This window comes from Podarcis filfolensis (assembly GCF_964270895.1).
Source record: "Podarcis filfolensis genome assembly, chromosome: 8".
Lineage (NCBI taxonomy): Eukaryota > Metazoa > Chordata > Lepidosauria > Squamata > Lacertidae > Podarcis > Podarcis filfolensis.
Window position 1 is genome coordinate 17,292,237 of NC_139611.1, and position 24,826 is coordinate 17,317,062.

General features: G+C 44.0%; 1 protein-coding gene and 1 long non-coding RNA gene across 31 annotated transcripts in view; both read left to right on the top strand.

The window, feature by feature from the left end:
• RERE (arginine-glutamic acid dipeptide repeats) overlaps positions 1 to 24,826 on the top strand; it is a 340,184-nt gene that overhangs the window by 155,041 nt on the left and 160,317 nt on the right. The window lies entirely within an intron of this gene.
• On the top strand, positions 2,980 to 9,675 carry LOC310769640. Its single transcript, XR_014551768.1, has 3 exons — positions 2,980 to 5,998; positions 6,239 to 7,400; positions 7,659 to 9,675. It is a non-coding gene; the product is annotated as an uncharacterized lncRNA (long non-coding RNA).

Below are 24,826 nucleotides of genomic sequence, written 5' to 3' on the forward strand. Positions count from 1 at the left end.
GATGAGACTGCGACGTTATTTCTTCTGTGTTAGAAATTATTAAAAGCTCTTTGGGGGCAAATGAATTCACAACGCCCTATCCTTGTCACAGTTTTGTCATTTTTATGAGAGCCTGACTCTAAACATAAAATCAAATGAAACCAGTGCATATCTAGTCAAAGAATTTTAATGGCACAATTTTTATTTTAGCTTTTTTATATATTTGCTTATATTCTGCTATTTTTCTAAAATGCAAACGAGGGCTGCTGTGCTTTGCATCCAGAATGAAACACTCTGGCATGTCCAAGGACCTGAAAAATGGCGGGTTTGCCGCATAAAACGGGGCTGGTTATTAGAGGCGGTGCGGTTGCCCTTTGTTGCTTGTGTGTTTACTTGATTGAAGCATCTTGTCTGTGATGATTTTCTTCCCTCCTAGAAGGCTGATTTGAATGGAGCATAGAGCGGGATTGCCCCAGGGCCTTGTAACAATTTATAGTCTGTGGATGGAAAGAGAGAAGTGCATAAAAAGACAGTTGTGAAATGCCTCCAGTGCCCTGTAATAGAAAATCTGTGTATGATGACCTTGGCTGTGAGGGCCGGCGGGATCGTTTTGATGTGATCCAAAGGGTTATAAAGGGAAGGGAAGAATTGCTTCTCTCACCTGGAAAGGGAGCGAGACACAGGGAATAATGCCCTCACAGAGTTTCCTTTTTTCGGAGCCCAATAATAAGAGGGCTAAGATTCTTTATTACGCCAAGATAATGCTTTTGAATGCAAATTTCCCTGGGGGGTGCTGAGGCCCAGCACCAGCCACAAACACCTATGTGTTTTAATGGTCTCATTCTCCCTGTGAATGAATTGGCTCTGTGTTTCCCCCACAAAGCTGCAGCTTTAAATTAATTCAGGGCTAATTTTCCTCTTGCCAGTTGTGGGACTATGCTTGACCTTTTCCAGTTTTTGGTACAGGGGGAAAATTGCTGATTAATATAGGCAGCAATTATTTCTCCCCATATCTCCCCCTTTCCCCTTTAAGACATTTTTTCCCTTGGATTCATTTCCTTTCCCACTCCCCTCCGTGGAAAAAAAAAAAAAGAGCACAGTTCCTTGGAGCAGATGTCCTAGGACTGGTATAATAATCACCCTCTGTATCGAGGCTAAGTTGACTATTAAGCCACCAAGCGCACTTCATTAATGCAAGAGGCAGATTGGGTTGAGGCTATGTGTAGCAATGTTAATTTTTTTTAAAAAAGCTGCTTTGCCTGCAAATGAGAATTGACAGCTCGCTTTTAATGTGAGTCGCTGGAAATCTTTTTATTGCAGGGACAAATAGGTTGTGAGAAGGTGGCAGGGATCAGTGGGCAGGGATCCGGGTGCAGGATGACAAAGAATCAGAGGCGACAGTTTTAAGAACAGTGTGGCAGGGGCTTGCGCGGTGATTAAATTTGCCGATGCTGTCATTGAGCTGTAAGGCTGCAGATAACATTTTCTCCCCGCGCTGGAAACAAGAATCAATACCAACTCCTTGACAGGGGCTAAATTATTAAATAGAGCCTTTCTTTACAATGTTTCATTATCTGGGATTTACCTCAGCTGGCGATTTGTCAGTGGGGGCGGGCGGGGAGGAGGAGGGCGAGTGAGATTTGCTGGGCGTTTTGTATTAAAATTATTCCAGCTTGCATTATGAATCCCTTTTGGATAATTCCCCCCCTTCTTGCCGATCTTTGATCTGCTTCTGCCAAGATGGCATTTAGCCTTTTCATACCGTTATTAAAACAGAGGGGTGGGGAAAAGATTGTGGAGAGAGAGAGGGAGCAACCTTTTATTCCTTATACTGTCGCTGATTTACAGATATGCTTCTCCCATCAGGGCCCCCCTCCCTCTTCCGTTTTGCTTGGGAAACAGACAGATTTGTGCCTCCCCCTCAGCAGATGGGTACGGAAGAGACCTTCTCTGTTCTCCCTTCCCCTCCCATGTCTGTAGGAACGCTAAGCACAATCTGGGTTGCTTGTACCAAAGAGATCAGGGGAAAACCAAGGGGCCACACGTTAACTGAGCATTGTAAGTGGCATATGTTTGGGACACTGCCATGTGTGGGGCTAACCAGTGGCAGGCGGATAGGGCAGAACACCACAGAGGGGTGGGGCTAGAGGGTCCCCATCTATATCCACAGCTGTGCTCCTGTTCTGCAAATGGCAACTTTAAATTACGAAGGCAGGCAGGTAAATAGCAACTCAGCTCACCTGGGGTGAGTAACGGTAGCCTGTGAGATGGGGTGGTAGGTACTTCCCTCCAGGCTAGTAGCTTTTGTAGATTTATTTGCAAGGCTTGGGAGAGCTGACAGTTCCCTCTAGCTTTTTCTCTCTCTCCAACCCACACGGTCAGCTTTTATCTCACCTCACCAACCCTCCCTGTTTGCTGTCCATAGATCATTTTATTTTTGTGCCTTTGCAGCTAAGCACAGGTGAGGATGAATGGACTCCTGCCATTTATAACCTCCCGAAGTTATGTAGCAAGGAACCATTGTATATTTTATATCCTGACCCAAGGAGGTGCTAGTGGGAGGCTGCAAAGCAAGATCCTTTCTCCAAACAACAACTAAATTTCTTCTTCCTGTATTCTCTGCAGTCCCACACGTAGGATTTTGCACCACCCAGTACAGTGGTACCTCGGGTCCGTTCTTAACCTGAAACTGTTCTTAACCTGAAGCACCACTTTAGCTAATGGGGCCTCCTGCTGCTGCCACGTCGCCAGAGCACGATTTCTGTTCTCACCGTGAAGCAAAGTTCTTAACCCAAGTTACTATTTCTGGGTTAGCGGAGTCTGTAACCTGAAGCGTATGTAACCCGAGGTACCACTGTACTGGGAATGACTTGTGACTCCTTGCCCTTTGGCTACTTGCTCAGCCCTCTTCTTTGGGGAAGGGTTGTAACTCAGTGATGTAGCACCTGCTTTGCACACAGAAAATCCCAGGTTTGATCCCTGGCATCCTCAGGTAGGACTAAGAATGCCCCTGCCTGAAACCTGAGAGAGCAGCTGCTAGCCCATGTTGACCATACTGGGCTAGATGGACCCTTAGCCGGATTTGATACCAGACAGCTTCCTATGTTCTAACTGCTGTGTTTAGCAGATGCTCAGAGAGTGTCCTCTGTAGATTATCTTTGCACTGTTGCATATTAGGACAGGGAGACTCCTTCCCTCCTGCCTCTTTTTAAAATTCCGTTTTTTTACAGAAATATACTTTTCAGAGCTACATCCTGCGAGAGCAGACTACATGGGCCAATATCAGGCAGCTTGATACATGCCTTTGGATTCCCTCCCCCCCCCCCCCCGCTTGAGGGCAAATGCAAACTCCATCAATGTCCAGTAGTTAGTCCACTGTAGTGGTTTACCACAATAGTCTTTTAAACAGATTACGCTCTTAATGGTGGCTGCAGGTTTAATTTAATATATTTCCTGGCTCCAGTAGTAAGTCTGGTGTAGTCAGCCTGGTATGACATTGAGCGACAGTCATTTATTTTAGCGCTCTCCTTCTAAATCCCTTCCTAAGAATTGTGTAGCATTCTGTGTTGTTTGTGGTTCCATGTGCAAAGAGGCTTTTGGAATTCTGTTTTGAGGCTGTTGTTTTTTTTAACTTTGATTGTGTTGGCAGAAAAGTGGCAGAAAATTTTAGATCTGAAGTGTACCTAGATGCTATAATACAGAATCCAATCCTGTAATAAAAATCTTGGTCTCTTTTTAATATATATGCACAAACTAGTAGCCCTCATAGTTCTGGAGAGGGATTGATTGTTCCCAATGCTCAGGAGCCAGATTTCCCCTCTTCTTTGCTCAACACACATTAATTGCTTTTGCTGGCCTTCCACCTATCCGATCCCAAGCCTAAGTCTCAGTTTCTGCAGTGTTGGACAGGTGCTTGTAAGCCTCTTGTTTACCATAAGACTCAGTGGTGCTTGCCTTTAATGTCAGCCATATAGTTGCCTTTGCTTTGCCTTACTATCTTCCCATCCTATGGTTGCGTTATAACCTGGCTTTAAAACAATTTAGCTTTAAAAAGCTCCCTACTTGCATTGACAAGATGTTCAGGAGACAAGGCATGGTGTGTGTTTGTGCTTATGGTGGTGGATTATAGTTCTAAGCTTGCTTTTGTCCCTGTCCCCATGTGAATGAGGGGATACATAACTATTTTTTTATTCATTTAAAGGAGAACATTATGGAAGGGACAGGATGCAGTAGTGGTGTGCTGACAGGAGCTGTAAAAATTGGTGTGAATTTATTTGTATCCATCCCTGTGACCTAATTGCCTGGATTCTTAATTATGCAAACCTCTTACCAGTAATGCTGCCGCACCTTGGACCTCTCGCCTGCCGCTTTCCCCCACAGTCTCATTTCCTGGTGTTCACCCAATGTAAACACAGCCATTTCCTACACCTGGTGTTCAGATAATTGGCTGCTAAATAAAACAGAAGCTGTCTTCTTAGAACACACACACACACACACACACACACACACACACACACACGGCAGGTGATGGGCTTCTTTTTTGCATCTTAAAATAATTAAACCCTTTTAAAAAAAATAACTATTGGGAGCAATTGGAGTTAAAATGAATTTAGCCAACTCCTTTAAGTATGTTGAATAGCAAGAACATCTGTCTTATTTAATATTGCCCCTGACCTTTAGGATTATTGAAGTTGAGATTTTCTCTGTAGTCATCGGGGGGTACTTGGAGCACTGTTCAGGTTTTGTGTGTGTGTGAGAGAGAGCGAAGATAAGTCCCCAGAGACATGTTATTACACTTCATAAGTCACTAAAGAGAATTCATTAGAGAAATTTGTTTTCGCACTTTCAGAATGGGCTTTTATTTCCAAGGGAGGTGGAATGTCATGGTGATCACTAAATTTGAATGTGGTGGTCTCTGTGACTATGCAGTATGGCTAGGAAATGGTTTTTTGACTCCTTGACTTGTTTCCAAGGTAGAAAAAACATTGGTTGGGTCTCATTGGTTGGCTTTGTGAAGGAAGTGCTCCGTGTTGTTTTTCTAGAAAAAAAGAGGTGCCGGAACTCACGATGAACACCTCCCTTGTTCTCTTACAATGGCAATGGTCCCCACCTGAGAGGTGCTAGAACTGAGTTCCTGTGAGTTCTGGCTGGAAAAAAAAGCCCTAGAAATACGTATTTCTTTTTGGCTTTGTGTGTTGTTGAATTCTCAGCTCGAATCTGGAGCAACTTGCCATTTTGATGAAAGCGATCGGTTGGGTCTCTATTAGTTTGGGGCCATTTAGATGTATTTTGAGAAGATAATTCTTTAATTAAATTAGCGGTGTATAAGGATTCTCCCCCACCCATCCCCTTTCTGCTCTCTGTGTAGCAAGTTCATTAATCCTAAACACACTTCTCTTTTCCCTCCCTTCAAGTGTGGAAATTGCTTATCTACATAGTTCAGAAAAAAAGAAACAAAGTGGAGATTTTGAAACTGCAATAATGCTGTCTAATTTGGAAAGCGCTTGACCCTACTCCTTAAGAGCAGAATTCTTCACACCTGTTGTCTCGCTACTATTTGTCACAATCCTGTAGGCGGGGTCAATATGACATGATATTCAGTGACTGAGGCAGAGAGAACAGCTCTGGGTCTGAGGCCACCCAGCAGACTTCTAGCAAAAGTGACGTTTGAGAATAGGATCATACATAGAATCTAGTCCGCTCTGTTGCTCAATGCACACAATACAAAGCCGCCTCAATGGATAACTGTCCAGTGAGGGAAAGCACATTCCCTTCTTATATTTACGTCTCAGCTTTTCACTGCCTTATTATTATTGTTTACCATATTTATATATCATCCTTCATCAAGAGACCACAGGATGGTTTACAACATAAAACAAAATATCATAGTAGAAAAACAAGGGGGGGAGACAATAACCCAAGGCAGCCTCCCATCTGGTTCCCATGCATTTTGCCCATCCAGACATTGATCATCTCCAGACCTTCTTAAACCTATGGTTAGTTAATTTGTTGTACAGTGGTACCTCAGGTTAAGTACTTAATTCGTTCTGGAGGTCCGTTCTTAACCTGAAACTGTACTTAACCTGAAGCACCACTTTAGCTAATGGGGCCTCCTGCTGCTGCTGCGCCGCCGGAGCATGATTTTTGTTCTCATCCTGAAGCAAAGTTCTTAACCCGAGGTAATATTTCTGGGTTAGCGGAGTCTGTAACCTGAAGCATATGTAACCTGAAGCGTATGTAACCCGAGGTACCACTGTAGTGTCAGACTGTTGTCACAGTCAGTCAGGCTCTCTTAGGGGTGGTATTCAGCTAAGGTTTACTCAGCGTTGACCCAGTGGAATGAATGGACTCCTCTTAGTTATTATGCTTTAATTTCACTGAGCAAAACTGGGTTTAATTACCACCTTTAACGTTCTACCAAAGTGTACCTAAATCTAGACCTTCCTTCTTCAGCAACAGAGAACAAGGTTTGCTCTTTTCAGTTTTACTGTCCTTCAGGTATTTGAAGACTGCTCTCAAGTTCCCCTCTCCGTTTCCTCTTCTCCAGATAAACAAACCAAACTCCTCCAACTTTTTCTCATAGGACTTGTCTCCTACACCAGTGAGTATCGTCCCTGAATTTGGGTTTTCATTCACTGTCTCAGCCACTTTGCTTCCGGACACTTGGAACATTATTTTACCTATGCAGGGTGAGGGATGAAAGAGGCAGCTCTGGGACTGTACAAACCGCAGAAACATGGGGACTCCAAATCTTGGAGCTGCAGCCATCACTCTTAGGAAAGAAGGCTATTTAATATCTTGGATAATGGGCCCCAAATGGGCTGCACATTTATTACAGGGTTTCAGCTTCCAAATCAATAAATCAGTTAGATTGTTTGTTTACTTTTATTTTTTAATTTTAATTTTATTATAACCACCACCACCAGCATTTGGCTAATACCCTCTTAGATAGCCCTCTCGGGAAAGAAGATAAGGCCAAAACTCACTAGTAGTAGTTGCTGTGCATGCAGACAGTTCTAGGTTCGAGGCCCAGCATTTCCTTGTAGGACTAGGATAGGGTCACTTTCTGAAATCCTGGAGGGCTGCTGTCAGTGCAAGCAGTGCTGAGTTAGATGGACCTTTGATCCAGCTCTATATAACACAACTTCTGACATTCCTGAGGGTACCTCTCTTCAAAGGATATCTGAAGGACCCTATCTCCTACCTTTCTCTTGGTCCTGCCACCTTCACAGGCATGCTTGGCAAAGGACACGAAAGAAGGCCTTCTTGGTGGCCTCTCTGATTGTGGAACTCCTTTCTGAGGGAGGCTAGGCTGGCCTTCTCTGTTTTTTCTTATTGCCAGCAAGCAAAAGGAACACTTTCCTGTTCCGTCAGACCTTTGGCCACTTACTGGCTGCTGTGGTGGGGTCTTTTTGAGTACAGTGGTACCTCTAGATACAAACGGTTCCGAAGCCCCGTTCGCATCTAGAAGCAAACATAACTAGTGATGGCACATCTGCGCACGCGCACGTCAGTTTTCGCTGCTTCTGCACATGCGCGTCACATTATTTTGAGCGTCTGCGCATGCGCAAGCAGTGAAACCCGGAATTAACACGCTCCGTTACTTCCGGGTTGCTGCGGAGCGCAACTCGAACGTGCTCAACCCGAAGCGCATTCAACCCGAGGTATGATTGTACAAGTCTTTTTAAATTATTATAGGTTTTTCTGTGCTTTTTTTTTAAAAGGTTACTCAATGGTTTTTAAAATATTTATATTTATTGTGTGCGTGTTTTTTAACTGTATCTGTTTTACTTTGTGCTGTGAGCCACCTCGGGTCCTTGACTGAGAGCAAGGCAGTGATATAGATAAATACAACAGTACCTGCTGTGCTATAATGCACAAGTGCAGCTAAATGTATACTTCCTCCTTCAGAATGATTCTCGCTCTCCCGTATGGATATTTATTCAGATTTAATCAGTTGATTAAACTCATATTGTTAAAATAAAATAAAAAGCTCTCATTCGTTGAGTGAGAGCCATCATTTATTTACTCAATGCACCAGTGATATTTTGGCACACTGAAGTTCAGAAACAATAAAAAATGGATTGGCGTGCTTAATGGAAGGCATTCCGTGTATCAGCCACCCTTCCTTTGAAGAGCTGAAATGTTTGAGCTAAGTCCTGGGAAGCCCTCCCTCCTCCCTCTTTACCACCACCTCTCTTTCAGCTGAGTCACAGATGGTAGAATTGGAGCTGCTGACCTTCAGCTCCTTCTCCAAATATTTGTTCTTCTGCCTCAGATCTATCTTTCAACTACTGGGTAATCTGTCTGTCAGGCACACAGCCACTTTAACAAAAGAAATCCTTCTTTGACTTTGTATTCTTTATTAGTTTCCCCCAGTTTCCAGCTGTCACGAAGGGTGGGTGGCCCTTTCAGTTTGTTGCTCCACGCATGTGGACCGTTGCTTGGATTCCCGTGCACCCAGATGTGCTGAGTGGTAATGCCCAAGACTCACCATCAACACACTTTTGTTGCATTGGTGCCATAACTTGAAAATGTGGTGTCAGCTGAGCGGCGCTTGGGACAAGTTCCCCCTTTGCCCAATAAAAGCCCGCTCAGGACCCTTAGATCTGCCAACCTCAGGTGTCCAAAAGTGGAATGCACATGGCATCATGTATGTATTTTCTTTTGTATTTCGGGAACCTTCAGGGCACTCAGCTGTACAAACTTTGCACCCCTCCCTCCCTTTAATCACAGTTACAGTCATTTACTGAACCCTGATTCCAAGCAAGTTACCTTAAATAGAGCAGGGAAAGTTTATGAAGCCTCTGTCTTGGAAACTTGTACATTTCTGGCAAACCTAGACCTGTGGAATCCTTCTCTACATTACTGGAAATTGTAAACAACTCTGGAGATGAATCTTTTGAGACTCCAGGGTGGCTCTTGAGGACACTCTGGTACCAAAATATAACAGTTAAACAAAGAGGAAAATTTACTTGGTATTTGGTCTCCTTGGTACCCAGAAGTTGGGTGTGAACCTTTATTTTGAAGTGCAGGGAATATGCCCCAAATCTTAGCGATGGCTCTTCAAGGGGGATGGGGGACAAAACATGGATACAGGAAGCTACTTGATACTGAGCCAGACCATTGGTCCATCTAGCTCCTTATTGTTTACATTGACCGACCATGGTTCTTCAGGGTGTCAAGCAGGGGTCTCTACCAACCCAAATAATTGATTCCAGGGATTGAACCTGGGACCTTATGCATGCAAAGCAGATGTTCTGCCATCAAGATGCTGCTTCCATAATCAATTTCTTTTATTGAAAGTTTTGAACACAGAATACAATATAAACCAAACTAATCTAAATAGAAATAAAACAGACAGAAAAGATAGGGGAAGAGGAGGAGATATCAAGGTTGTATCTTAACCCTTATTCCACACAAAGGGTGAGCCCTCCCTGCTCTCACCTTAGAGTTTTCCCCTCTTCCCCCATCCTCCTACCCTGGGAGAATCTCTCTACCCAACCCCTCAAACAGGGCCCTTCATCTTCCATCCATCAGCGCTCTCTCTCTCTCTCTCTCTCTCTCTCTCTCTCTCTCTCTCTCTCTCTCCTGTGTGTTCATTAACCCAAAATAGGAAACATCAAAAAAAAAACAAAAACGTAAATATAGAGATAGTGTTAGGAAAAGAAAGCAAAAATTAGAAGTCATAGAAAAGGAGAGATAAGAAGAAAAAATAAGGGCTCACGATATAATCAGGGCTTTGATTCTTCATCTGCCAATTATGTATATAAAGATTATTCAAAATATGCAAAATATACACTCCAGGATAAGATGCTGCTTCCCACCCTAAAATCAAAACATTTATGACAGATAAAAATGTGAAATGATATCAGACTCTGGGAAAAGGCCCTCAGAGGGAAGTGCAAGTCTGATATTTTCTCTTTATTCATTATGGTCATCTTGCTATAAGTTCTGTGGAGCAGACTCCCTGTACATCGCAGTTGAGAGCTAGTTCATTGTATCTTGCTTTTGGTGTTTCATTGGATGATGTTTTTTTTTTAATCTAGGCAGATTAAAAAAGGCCCTCTCTCTTGCTGGGCAGAGTGAGGGGTGGCAACTGGGAGGCATAGTGCCACATCAGTACTGGATTTCAACATACCCTCTTGATGGCGCTGAAGAAAGCAGGGTGGGTGGGGAATCCATTGCCTTCCATTTTGGAGTTGGAGCCTTATCTAGTAGAACCAAGGGAAACTGCTGGGGAAGAAGACTTTTTGCTTTACATTGTGGGTTGTTGGGTCCTTTGCCTTCTCTGCCCTCTCTTCGGTTTGGGTTAGAAGGCTGGCTAACAAGGCATACACTTAATCAGAAGTTGCTGCCAGCAGCCTTAAAGCTGCTACAGAAGTTCTGTGAGCTGGCTTTCTTTGTGCCAGGCAGAAAGAGACTCTTTTGCTCACTATTATAGAAGAGAAGCTGAAGAAAGGGCCCCTGCTCCTGGCACTTAAGAATGTGACTGTGGAGAACCTCAGAGACTAATTTGCTGGAAACCTTCCCTGTCCTAGCAGTCCTTCAGGTTTTCTTGTGGAGGGATCTAGCAGGAGAGATAGAAGCTAAGCAGCTGCTCAGTAGGCCTGGGCGATATATCAGTATATTATCCAACACTGGTTTGAAGTTCACAGTGTGATAATTGTTTTATAATATTTGAGCTGGCAATATATCGCGAATCACAATGTGTGCAAGGGCTAGGTGATACCTGGTTTTCAACATTGCAAAAACTCAACAGCTAAACATTGGAATAACTCACTAGCTAAACGTTGCAATGTTATCACCAGTTAAACCTCACAGTATCACCAGCTAAGCATTGCAATCTACCACAATATCTGAAATAAGGATGGAACTATACAGAGGCCAACAGGACAATGTCCTGGCAACTGCTACTACTTAGGGGTCTAAAATGGACAAATGACAATATTATCAACCATTGAACACTCAGTTTTATCACTAGGCATGCCAAAATACACCCCAACAGGACTTTTGGTTTTTGGCTTGGCTACCAAATGGTGGGATTCAGGACAATCCAAAGTACGGTGATGAATCATAGTGAATACAAACAATCTGGTACTGCCAGTAGCGGCATCCTGTGAAGCCTTGCACTGGCGATGGGAGATGGCAGCAATAGTAGTGGCAGCCTGTGAGGTCTCATGGCGACACAAGCAATGCGGTTTGCTAGGCTTTGCCGTGGTGGCAAGAAGTGGCAGCAGCCTGCAACTCCTCCTGGCAGTAGTGGGAGGGGGTGACAGAAGCTGTGGCAGCCTGCCTCAGCAAGGCCTTGCAGGCCACCTCTGCTTCTGCCACTGTCTCCTGCTGCCACTGCAGGGCCTCGCAGGCTGCCACTACTGCCGCCGCCATAACAAGGCCTTGCAGGCCGCTGCCACTTTTGCCACTGCTGTCCACTGCCGTGGCAATGCTTTGCAGGCTGCTGATTATTGTGCCCCTGCTGCCAGGCTGCTGCTGCTTCTTCCCCTCCCCTGACATTGTTGATTCTGCCGCCACCAGGCTGCTGCCTCTTCTGTTTCCCAGTAGACCTGCTGCCAGTCCAGCAGTCCCAGATTATTTGTATTCATGTTGACTCATCACTGTACTTTGGATTGTCCGGAATACCACCATTTGTTAGCCGAGCCCAAAACCCAAAGTTTCATTTGAATGCATTTTGGCTTGTCTGCTGCTGAAAGTGACCATGAGGTGATTGATAATATCATTAATCAGTTTCAGACCCTTAAATAGTAGCAGTTGCCAGGACATTGTCTTGTTCGCCTCTGCACAGTTCTTTATTTCAGATAGCGTGATATATCGATATATCGCAATGTTTATCTGGTGATATATCACAATATTGAAAACCAGTTATCGCCCAGCCCTACTGTTCAGCTGCTCAGATTTGTTGGTAACTGGGCTTAAATTGAGCCTCTGTGGTGACCAATGAGTATGGTGGTAGAAACTTAGATTGTCTCCCAGGAAGGACAAAGGGGAAGGGCTGTAGCTCAGTGGCAAAGCGTCTGTTTTGCATGCTGAAGGTCTTGGGTTCAATCCCCAGTGGCATCCCCAGGTAGGGTTGGGAGAGAACCCCTGAAATTCCAGAGATCTGTTGGCAGTCTTGTAGGCAATGCTGAACTGGGTGGACATATGCTCTGTCTCTGTATGCATAAGGCACTCCCTGTGTTCTGCAGCCTGGCAGAACTCAATTTGTGGTCCTCTTTCAGTGGTGGGAAAAGGTAATTGTCATACTTGTGTTCCCCTTCTGGCAGCTGCTGCTCTTCTGATGTTGTGGCTAGGCTGCATTGCTTGATGGCAGCAAACACAACTGTTCTTAGTTGTGAATTCAGTTATTGCCCCGGGCTTCACCAACCAGAAGGTTGGAGCTACAACTTCCATCAGTCCCAGCTACCACGGCTCAACTCTGGATGTCCCTTTTCATTTTTGTTATAGCTTACAGCCAAACAATACAGGTTTTTTTACAACTTCTGGGACATTCTCAATGGTACTTTGGTTAGTTGGTTAGTAATCCAGAACAAATGCTCTTTAAAAGAGCTTTGGGGAAAGAGTGCAGTGGAACAACTTCTTTGACATGGCTGGTTCTGCCAACCTCTTTGCCAATAAGAGGCCCTGCACATCTTGGCGTAACTTCTGCCAGTGACCAGCCTGAGCAGGCAGCTGGAGTGGTGCCATGTAGCTTTTCTCTGCCAGGGGAAGGACTAGTGTGGTGCAATGGCAGCCTAACTGCCTTCAGAGCTATCTTGGGCACCTGCCCTGACTTTATAAAAAGCTGGGGCAGGCAGCGGTCATGACTCAGAGATGGGGTGTGTATGTGTGTGCACATGTTGTACAATGGAGGAAGGAGACTGGGAAGAATAGGTAAGTGGACAGTAGCAACACACTAAATGGTGAACCAGGTGTGCACAAAATATAATGTCCCAGCACTCTCAGATTTTCCATGAACAAGTTGCATGCTTGATAACAAAACTATGGCCTTCCCCCCCCCCCCATGTCCAGTTACTCTTAGCAGCCAGGTGGTGGATGGTTGACTTCAAATGCCCAGACTATCTCCCTTGCAGCTGTTGAGACCACAGTGGCAGTCTCTGCAGCCCAGATGTTCAATTTATAGTGAGATCCCTTTAATTAAGACAATAAAATATACATGCTTTGGCCCTGTCAAGGATAAAGATGTTAATTTATGCTCTCTATCTTATTGTAGTTTTTGGTGAGTCACTCTGGGCTTCTTAACTCTGTCGTGGATTGCCAGACAATCCCTTGTCTTTTCAAGGGAGTTTTTAGTCAGACAATCCCTTGTCTTTTCAAGGGAGTTTTTAAAAGAGAGGTTACCTGGTTTTGTGCGGATCAATTAGATAATTTCAGCTCTCTGGTGCCTTTTTAGCTTCCAGGCTTATCACAAAAAAACCCCCACATCAAAAGTAGGAATGTAATCCATAATACTGTCTTCTGCTCTGGGCATCTCCCTCAGGAATACAGCTACTCTGGTGTTCCCTTACCCCCCAAATAACCTTTCTGTCAAAAAAAATCACATTCCCCAGAAGGTTATGTTTTTTCTCCTTTTGCCAAGTCCTCATATCTCCTGGCCTCCGACTAAGAGCACAGCTTTACATATTTGTATTACACAAGCACTCATAAGAAATTTCATCTCCTTGTGCTGTGTAACCTGATCAAAAAAATACCGCTGCGACCGAGGTAGACCAGAATGGAGTACAGCCCAGCGTGTTAATGCCAGGCAATGGGCTGCTGGAAAGCCTTCTGAATACATTGTGTATGTGTGTGTTTGCTGATTTTCAGGTTACCGTCTGTGCATTTTAAAAAAAATATATAAAAAGCTCAAAATATTGTTTGTTGCCTTCTAATCTAAGCTTTTTGAGTTCCAGAACAGGCTGGCCCCCTGAGCAAAAAAGATTTTCACACTCTGAAGTGCAAAATTCCATTGGCGTGTGGTAAAATATCATCATAAATCTTTCATCTGGATGCTGCAGCTGTTGATTTCCTCCCTCCCTCTCTCCCTCCCCCAATCCCTGCATTTGCCTGTGTAACCTGCTACTCTGTGTAATTCTGTCTGCTGCATAATCTTCACCTCTGATTAGGCAGGGCGTGACCCCCGGGTGCTCTTTCTTCCTACACAGATGCTTGCTGGCTTTGGTGAACAAAACAAGACATGGAAACTTGAAGTGTGGTTGTGAGCTTTTCCTTTTTAAAGTGACACACACAAGAAACCTCAGTAGTAAATCACAGCAATAAATAAACAAAGAAATAGGCACTGTGTGATTTTTTTAAAAGTACAGCTGATTGAAACTGTGATTTTGGAAACCCTGAGATGACTTAATTCAAATATTAGTAATGAACACAGGGACACAGGTAACTCTGCCTGATACAAAATCAGATCATTGGTCCATCTATCTCAGTATTGTCAACACAGACTGGCAAGTGCTTCCCACCTCTGCTCTCTAAAGTGCAACGACAGCAAAGTGTTTTTATGTATGGGTTCTCATGGGTCTACAGTGATGCTCAATAGACCTGCCCTTTACCTCTTATCAATTGGGTATGCACCACAAGACATACTTCGCAATGCTTAGCAATGCATAGAGGTGTTAACTCTCTTCAGGGAGAGAGTTCCATGAAGGTAGGGAATTTGTTAGAAAAATTAAAATCGGTTATTGTGCCATCAACTTTCAAATTTGCAGGAATGTCCATTAATCCACATTTCCATCCATCTCTTCTGAATGGTCAACATGACATTGCTTGAGGTATTTCTCTTTTGAGAGCCAAAATGGTGTAGTGATTAATGGATTGGATGTAGACCGGAGTGACCAGGGTTCCAACCCCACCCAGTAAGAAAGCCGTACCTGACTCACTGGGTTGCAATGATAAAAAAATTGTATGGGGTATCATGTGTGCCACACTGAGTTCCTTGAAAGGAAAGATCAGATAAAAATTGTACCTAATGCTGTGCTGAACATACAAAGTACTGTGCAGAATATGCAAAGCAAACTGAAGATGTAGATAGAGAAACATGCTCATCATCTCAATTAAGGTAATGAAATCTAATTAAAGATAGCCAGAATGTGTGTATACAGAACAATTCTGATAGCTGGAACATTGAACATGCAAATAATTCATAACAGGAATGTTTGCTTGAATAGTCAACAGTTGCTAGGGCAATAGTGCATATGGTATGCAATTGCAGTACATGATCAAATGAGAGCCAGTGACCAGGGTCTAGACAGCTGAGCCACTAATTCTATGTGCCCCAAACGGGTTTTGGGTTTGTGCCTCTCTGCTTCACGATGCAGTGATAGCAATGGGCTTAGCTGGCTTTGAAAGGGGATCAGGCGGGTTTTACCGAAGACAGGTCTATCCACAAGTATGAGCTTTGCTAGTTAAAGAGTCTTCCGCAGTGGCATTCCTCTGAATATTGGTTGGTGCTGGTAGTGGCAGAGCAGTAGTAGGTAATTTTTATCTCCATCACGCCCATCCTGTGGCCTTTGCAGAAGTATCTGATTTGCCACTGTTTGCAAACAGTCTGCGTGAGCCTTTTTGCTTTATCCAGCAGGGCTTGTCTTGGGTTACTCAAGCAGCAGATCCCTTGTATTATGTGGCAAACCACTTTTCACTCTGCAGGGGGCTTTTAGAAGCTGTGCGTGCGTGCAAGTGTTTATGTACAGTTACCCACCCACCCACAATCTTTTATTTAAAAATGACAAAATATCTGCTTTATGTTATGGAGCTTATGAAAAAGTTCCAACTAGAAGGAATTTCACTGAATGGGAAAACCTGATGATGTGAAAATGTTGACACCCTTTTGCATTCACGCAGTGTTTGGGATGACAATCCCTTGAATGCTGGCAAAGTGAGGAGGTGCTGTCATGTCCCTCAAATAACTCAGCAAGAGGGAATGGATTTGTGCAGAATCCCTACCCCATCCCCAAGTTTCCTGTCCTTGGTGTGACGCTCCTGCTTGCCGTGGGATGCCAACGTGGCAAGTCTGACCCCGCCCGACCCCGCTTTTGTTTCTGTTTTAGCTGAAAGTACAAGAGAATTGCCGTTGATTGTGTGGGTTGGTTGGTTGTCTCCTGGTGTTGTGGTTTGTCACAACCACATCCTGCTGAACTGTCTCAGTTTCCTCTCGCCCCCATGAACTACTTTAAACTATATTTTTAACCACTTTTTAAAAAAGCAGTTTGGTCCTATGCAGTTAGGTGTTTTTAGTGATTTAGCCTTTTCAACCCCTATCAGTACTCTGTTGTTAAAAGGCCATTTTTCTTGGTGAGCTTCTGGGGGATCTTTGTCCCTCCTCTTGATATTTGCAAAGGTGAGGAATCTATTGGAGCTGCCTGTTCCAGCTTCAAAGCTTGTTTTTAATGTTAGCAATAGATGCTGCAGCTGGTGCTGCTCAGCAATTAGATGCGAACTCAGTGCCAGAAATGGCATTTTAGTGACAAATGCCAGGAGCCCTCTGGAAGGGCGTCTTCGCTTGGGCCTCACCTTCCTCCAGGTTTAAAGTCTCAGGAACCGTAATGGAATTTAATTGCCGGGGCACTTATTCGATGCTTAGTTAAACTTATTCACAGTACCCGTTAGTTGTTTAGGTAACTGTTTTGGTTATTGTGCTTGACACTGAGTGTGTTTGATTTACAGCGTCCTCTGTGCCCTGTGCAGCAATAGAAATGCTAATCAGGCAAAGTGCGGAAGGAGGAGGGTTGTGCTATCAATACTCCCTTCAGCAGCCCTGCTGCCAAATTTGCTTTGGTGGGAGAGCCCTAATCTGTAATCAGAGTAGAGTGGAGCAGGAAAGAGGTTGAGTGTGGAGAAGAAAAGCTGGGATCAGAAGTGTTTATGGCCTTCTTTTGAATTGTTCTAATAAGAATCATTCCTTTCGTATTGTTTCAACACTTCCTTGCCTTACTAAGCAACCAGGAGGTTCCAGGTCAGCTGCTGCTGGGTCAGTTTCCTTGCAAATAAAGAAAGGGAGCACTTCAATCCTTGGGTGTATGTTGTGATACCTATTTGTTCATGAATATATAGGTTGAGCTGGGAAGAGAGCAGGCAAGTGACCAGATGCAGTTCTTTGTCTTTTCATGCAGTGTCACAGTCGCCCCCCTCGCCTCCAAGGCAGTCGCATGACCTTGGAGCCTCCTCCTTCAAGTCCCTTTCACCCAACCGAACTGCAAAACTCAGACCTCTTTCTTCCTTGGCTACATCCCAACTACCAAGCTGTTTCTCTCTGCCCCCAACCAAGTTGTTCAGTAGTGAGTCGCCACCAGGCCTCAAAAGTCACTGTGGCTCATTTCAGTGAGTGTATTCTATCCATCAGTGCCTGTTGAGGAAACTCCTGTAGAGATTTGTTAAGAGAGAAGGCAGAATCTGTGCAGTCTTGTGGCCTTTAGATTTTTACACTTGGAAAGACTACAGGATTTGAGAGGAAGAGAGATGATGGGGGCCATGTTCTCATAACGTCTGTTCCTCTAAGTGGAACAACACTGTAGAACACCCTGGCTTGGTTCAGATGTCAAGCTAAACCATAGTTAAAATTACACTGTGTTTTAACCCACTGCTCAGACTACCCCTGAGCTCCTGCTCCAATCCTACTTTTGGCAGGCCCAGGAGGAAACAGTCTAGAGGCTGGCTTCACGTTATGTGATAACTAGAGCTTGTGTTTTGTTTGGACAGAAACATGTAACATGTAGCCAGCCTCTGGTCTGTTTCCTTCCTGGTTGCCTAAAGGAAGGAGCAGAGCATGCTAATGCATGTTGTTTGTTCACGTTAAACCATAGTTTAATTTAAAACTGGTTTAATGTGACATCTGAACTAGACCCTCCTGTGTACATATGTGTGTGTATGCTTATTCTTATTATTCTGTTACATGGATTCACTTTTACATCCATCTAATGGCAGCTAAATAGCTCAGTTTGTTAGAGCATGGTGTTAATAATGCCAAGCCTGCAGGTTCAATCTCTGTACGGGACAGCTATTGCAGGGGGGTAAGCTAGATGATCCTCAGGGTTCCAACTCTACAATTCTATGAAAGCATAAAAACACCTGAAAAAGTAGAAAAACAGTTTCATTTTGTATTTTTTTTGTAAAAATGCCGCTTTCCACCCAGTTGTTTCTGGAAAGGCCAGAGAGTGGGTGCCTGTCACTGAAAGAGTGGGCTTCTGATATTTTAGGGACTTTGAGAAACTGCCGAAGAACACAGTGACCTACTCGGTCTGTAAGAGATAAGGCAGCATCTCAAGTAACCCAGTACTGAGGTGTATAGGGCCTTTTAAGTTAGTATCAGAACCTGGAATGTGGCGCAGTAGCAGGTTTGCATCCAGCACAAATTCCTCAAACAAGGTGGGCTGTATCCAATGCCACTCCTTCTAAGAACAGACCTATTAAAATTAACAGACCTAAGTTAGGCACGTCCATTAATTTAAAAGAGCCTACACAGAGTAGGATTAGCCTACAGCCTGATGCCTTGCTTATTGATGAAGGAACACAGGTAATAGCCTTAATCTGGGTCAGTTTGTTAGTCCATGTTGTTCAGTACCGTCTACACTGACTGGCAGCAGCCTTGCCTAGAGTTGCCATTAATTGAACCTTGGATTGTCTGCAAACTTGAGCTCTGCTGCTTAGCTGCAGTCCTTTGCCCTTTAGGTTGTAAGCGGCTTCCTGCCACCCGCAACCGCACCATCTCAATTCTTGATAAACCTTTACTCTGTATGGTTTCTTCCTCTGGAGCACTTGGCTCAGAGCATGGGAAGCGACAAGTTGCTAGGAACCCTCCTGGAGGCTTGTTGCTGCTGGTTGAGTAATGATCTGGCAGGTGGGCTTTTGCTATTGCAAACCCCTTTTCCTCACTGCAGGTGGGTGAGCAGGGTTGGCTTTGCCTTCCAGTTTTGATCCTGCTGGGCTGGATGATCTGGTGCAGGGATTTCTTTCTGTGTATGTGTGTCTACAGTAAACAAAGTATGTTTACATAAGCATACGTTTTGCAAGTGCCAGTGCCTGAAATGCCAGGTGGCCGGGAAACCGTTTCTCTGGAGTTTCTCTTTAATTGTGCATGAAGAGTGAATTATGAAGTTTAGCAGTGAAACTTAAAGGAGTTTAAAGCAAATGGAAAGGAGCATCTGAAGGAGCGTCTCCACCCCCATCGTTCTGCCCGGACACTGAGGTCCAGTGCCAAGGGCCTTCTGGCGGTTCCCTCGCTGCGAGAAGTCAGGTTACAGGGAACCAGGCAGAGGGCCTTCTCGGTGGTGGCAACTGCCCTGTGGAATGCCCTCCCAGCAGATGTCAAAGAGAGAAACAACTACCTGACATTCAGAAGACATCTGAAGGCAGCCCTGTTTAGGGAAGCTTTTAATGTTAAATGGACTATTGTATATTAATATTTTGTTGGAAGTCGCTCAGAGTGGCTGGGGAAACCCAGCCAGAAGTGCGGGGTATAAATAATAAATTGTTGTTGTTGTTGTTGTTAGTAGTAGTAGTATTATTATGGCATGTGTATATGTATATGTGTGTGCATATATATATATATATATATATATATATATATATATATATATATGTATGTATGTATGTATATATATATGTATATATTGAAGGGGAGAAAGTTTTTCTCTCATCATACTAGAACTGGGGTGGGTGGGTGTTGGGCATCATCCAGTTCAACTGTTGGTCAAAGGATTCCTAACAGACAAAGGCAGGGGTCAGCAAACCTTTTCATCATGGGGCTGGTCCACTGTCCCTCAGACCTTGTGGGGGGCCAGACTATATTTTGGGGGGGAAATGAATGAATTTAGCATGCAAAGCAGATGCTCTTGCCATTGAACTACCCTTTCCAACAGGGATCATTCATTTATGTCAAGGATATATTCTCAGTTCTGTGTCACAGTTTGGGAACTACTGGTCTGCACTGAGAGGAGCAGTGGTCTAGCACCAAAACAAAGATGTGTAAGACTGAAATATGGTTTAAGGAACACAATCTGTGCCCCTTACCCTTGTAGCATGCCACCTATAAGCAAAAAAGAGAAGCTGCTAGCAATGAATGCTTCTGCTTGGCTTATCTGACATCAGGTGTTACGGAGCGAAATTCAAAGAACATAAAGAAAGAAACAGAGCGGAAAGATGCCTCAGTGGGATTAATTGAGAGATAGTAAGCAGTGGCCTGTGACCTTTTGTGAAATGGTTTATGATAGTGTTTATTATTTTTTTCTGTGAGCGCGCGTACACACACACACACACACACACACACACACACTCTTTCCCGTGATGAAGGTAAAATACTTTCTTTGCAATATAAAAATAACAGTGCACTTTAGAAAGAAGTATATATCCCCACCCCATTTCTCGGAGCACAGAGGTGTTCTGAATTTTCAGTTCAGCGAAGCCGAAAAGGAACATATAGGGAAATAAATTGCTCTTGTTTTAAGCAAACTGGAAGACTGCTTCTGTTTGCTTTTGGCATCGCGCCTTCTGCCTTTGCAGGTCTGAGCTTTGTTGCATGCAACATTGTGTGGCTCTGAATTCATTTCTGAAAACATTTCTGTTTCTGAAAACAGCCCCTGTATAGCCCCCCCCCCCAAAAATCCTTCCATGCACAGTCAAATATCTGGCAGTTTAGAGTTGACTGTACCCGTTTAGTGTCTTTACTCTCTGTCTTACCAGATTGTCCCAGAGTGAGCCGGGGATAGCTGGTGGTGAGAAGATAACTTTATCCTTTCCTGTGTATTGAATAAACATATTATTTCAAAATCGTTTTGAAATAGTGCTCTAAGATGCTTTGTTAGCTTTTCCAAAAAAGCAATCTTCTACAGTCTACCCCACTAGGCCTCCAGAGTTAATTTAGTGGCTGTTTTCCAATATTATCTTAATAGATTTCTAGCTGCAGACATGAAAAGGATTAGTGGGCTCTTAAACAGTAAATTTTTACAGCCATCTATAAACAGATTTGGTAGTGGCTCTGAATTCTTACCTAAGGACGGGGACTCTTGTTCAGTGGAGGCTGGTTCATTAGAGCAAATGAGTCACTGCCCTACCAGCCTCATTCTGCCCTTAGCTTGGCCTCCCCCCCTTCCTGACTTCTTACTTACAATTACTGTAGTCTAATCAATGGGTAGCTCTGGCTCTCAGCTTCCTCCTCCTCTTAATTCTTTTGTGTTGCTTCTGAGGAAATAAACAAGGAGTGGGATGGTGTCAAAATGGAATGAGTCGGTTTTGCCAGTCATTGGCTCTGGCGCCACCTGCTGTTGGCCTCCCTGTTTTCCAACCCACCAGTCCCAATAGGCACCAGCTACCACTATCTTACATTGATGCCTCTTTCTAATGCTTCCTGTGTAAAACTTAAAAAAACTCCACACAAAATGTAAAATAAACAAAACTACTTCTTCCAACACTAGGTTTTTGGGCATAGGATGTCTTCTTGATGAGGTATCTTTCGAAAGGAGCAGCACCTAGAGGTCTCATTTTGATCTGGCTCCTTCTTTACTGTCACAGCATATAGCTTCTTCTCATCTGGGTTCCTTGCGACGGCCAAGGTTATCCTTGACCCGTTCCTGAGTAGAAATGTCAAGGCCTGGAGGAAAAACCGGAGATATTCAGGAAGATACAGGTTGCTTCCCCACCCCTATTGTAAAAATAAAATTGGAGAAAATATTTCTCCCCCTCTAAGCTGAGCCTTGCCTTTCTGTCTTCTCCAGTGGTGAGTTGCTTGTCCTTCACATTCTAACAAGTTGAGCGCTTCCCCACCCCCACCCTGGGTCTCCAGATTGTTTACTTTGCCAGCATGTATAAATCGGCAATAGCTTAAAACCTTAAGATTGATTCTGAGATTTCACCTGTTTTATTCCAGCTGTCGACTGGAGAATCACAGTTGCACACATAAAAAATGGGACACTCCACATACACAGTGCAAAAATACTGGACTTGTGGAAGGCAAAGAGAACACTTTCCTTACATTTGAAAGAATTGACAAACGGGGCTGTGAATTAATTTCCAGGTTCACGAGTTGTTCGGAACAACACAAGCCACTACCCAGCTTTGTCATTCAGCTTGCAGGGGATGGGAGGCGTGAAAGATTTTTCTTTCTGCACTGTAAAGAATAACAAATGTGAAAAGCAAGACATTTTTGGCATATGTATGTTGCAGGGGGTGAGGAGGGGGGAATCCTATATTGTTGTGTCAATAAATTATTCTTTCTCCTGCATAGATCACAGAAATGGGACTTTTCTGTACTGGAAGGCACAGTATTGGATACCCCAAGCTGCTTATTCCCTGGCTCAGCTCACACTCCGCTGAATACACTGATCGATTATCCGCGGCTTAACCAAGCCTTCTCATTTCCTGCCTTCCATTACTGCGCTCAATCAAGCTGGCGGTTCTTTGAGGGCTGGCTTGTGCACAGAGATAAGCCATCGTGGCCTGTTTCTATTAGAAAAGCTCTTGTAGATGGAACAGTCATTAGATAACACTAACAGGTTTAAAGGTTGCAGTCTTTGTGTTGGTTTAGGTTAAGAGGACGGGAGCCGAAAGAGGTAGCTTGGCTGCCTTTGAGAGTTGTTCTGTTGGAGGTGCTGCACAGAGCATGTCAGACTGACATGCGCAGGGAAATTTAGAGTTCTGGGGTGCAGTAAGAGTCCATGCTTTCTAGCAGGAATCTGGGGGAGGGATGATTGCTACACCTGCTCCCATGGGGCACCCCACCCCACCCCTCTGGCTTTAAGATAAGTCATCAAGGCTTTGCTCCAGATGCCATCTTTTTTTTTTAATGAAGTGTGATTCAGTCTCCCAACAGGAGCTAAGGCCCATTGGTTGTGGCCAGGTCCATATCTCAGTGTTTCAGCCCCTTCCTTTGCATGTAAAAGGTCCCACTTCAACCCCTGGCATCTCCAGTTCAAAGGCTCAAGTACCTGATGATCAGAAGGACCCTCAGCCCAAGAACCACCAGCTAGCCAGTCCAAGTAGTCCAGAAGTCAAAGCAAGTATTAAGGCAACTTCCTTTGTTCCTGTGCTGGGGAACTGTACAATGCAGCAAGTTTATGCTTTGACTCTTCCATTGTTGCTGAACTACAGTTCCCATCACACCAGACTATTGGCCGTGCTTGCTGGGGGTGATGGGATTTGCAGATTAGCAGTATCGGGAGGACCAAAGGTTCCTCACACCTTTTGTGTGTGGAAGCTGGTGGCCATCTTCTCTGACTTCCATAGCCCCATGGAAGCCCACTTGCTGGAGTAAGAAAGAGCTACAGATGGCAGTCTCTGGTTCCACATACAACAGCATTGATGGGGTGAAATGAAGCCATCGTCCCCCTTTTCAGCAACCAGTGGCATCTGGGAAATCTTTTTGATGTGTGTGGTGGGGGGAAGTAGGGGGAGAGTTGGCTTGCAGTGAGATTGGAGTCCATCACCTTCTTATTTATTTATTTGCAGTATTTACAGCCTGCTCTTCATTGAATATTTTCAATTCCTGAGTGGGGAACAAAAACAGGGAAAACTATAATATACAAAGAAAGAAAGAAAGAAAGACAGAATCCTATAAGCAGGCCCAGTAAGCCACAACATTAACAATTCTCTTATAGTATAAGAGAGAATAGCAATATTGTAAAACATAACATAGTGTAAGATGCCGGTATTTTTAGTAAGATTTGGTTTCTACAAACAGAGAGAGAGATACTGTTGCTGTGCTAGAGGAACATTCTCAGCCTGATTTCCATGGTTAAGCCTTTTAAATTAATTGGACACAAAAGAAGCAATCACCAGGACATGATACCTTAAAGGGGCGCTGTGATTTGCAAGAGAAATGCTTCTCTGATATCAGCCGAGAGCAGATTGTGGCAAATTTAGCGCGTCAGCACATTTTTCAGTTGCATCATCTGTCGGGGGATTTAAATGTAACTGGTTATTTTGCGCTTCTGTTGTAAACAGCAAAGGAGGTTTTCATGCTGCCTTTCTAAGTGTGGGTGTAAAAAAATAAAATAAAACGCAAAAGCACAACCTCCTGCCATGTTGGCGCAGAGGATGATGTAAAGCGCCAAAGGCAGCGAGTCAGCACAGTGGAACAAACGCTGACCCCTCTGTTTTTGGAGGCTTGGGGTCTATAAATTTGAAGCCGCTATAAATGGTAGATTGTTAGGTCAAACGCTTTCCCTCCGTGCTTGTTCTGCAGAGAGGCTGGGTTCGAACATCCTGCAGAATGAAATGTTGGAGGAAACGGAACTACTTTGCTTGTTTTTGTTTTGTTTTTTTGTTTTTTTGTTGCACAGGTTGTCACAGCCAGGCAAACTCAGTCCAGCACTTCCTATAACTTTGAGAGGTCCCTCTCTTCCACTTACCCTGTTGGTTTTTCAAGGAGAGGAGCCCTGATGAAGCCATAATGGGCTATATGTCCCCCAAAGTGACCTCTAAATAATGTTTATTTTTTAAAAAATCAAATCAAATTATTCATTTTCTAAAGCTGTCAGAGCAGTGTTTCCCCTTGATAATACACAGTAAGGAAGAAAAGTTAATAGGGGAGACAAGTCAGTATTTAAGGCAGCGCAAGTGCTGTGATTCAACAGCAGTGTGGAAAAGGCACAGGATATTATTAAGGGATACAGAATGCAGATTCCTGAAAATCCTGGCTTTCATTTTGAAAAGAAAAAGTCCCTTCCTAGGCCTTATGGCTTCAAAAAGATGCTTGAAAGTGTGTGAGTGTGATGCCTTCTGTAATCTCCAGAAAGCAGAGAGGATGCTAAGTAAGACAGTGTTCCTCATTTAAATTGCAGCTGTTTATGGTAATCATTTGTTCTTTCCCTGTATTTGGTACCCTAAAAATGTCCTAGTTCAGCTCACCATA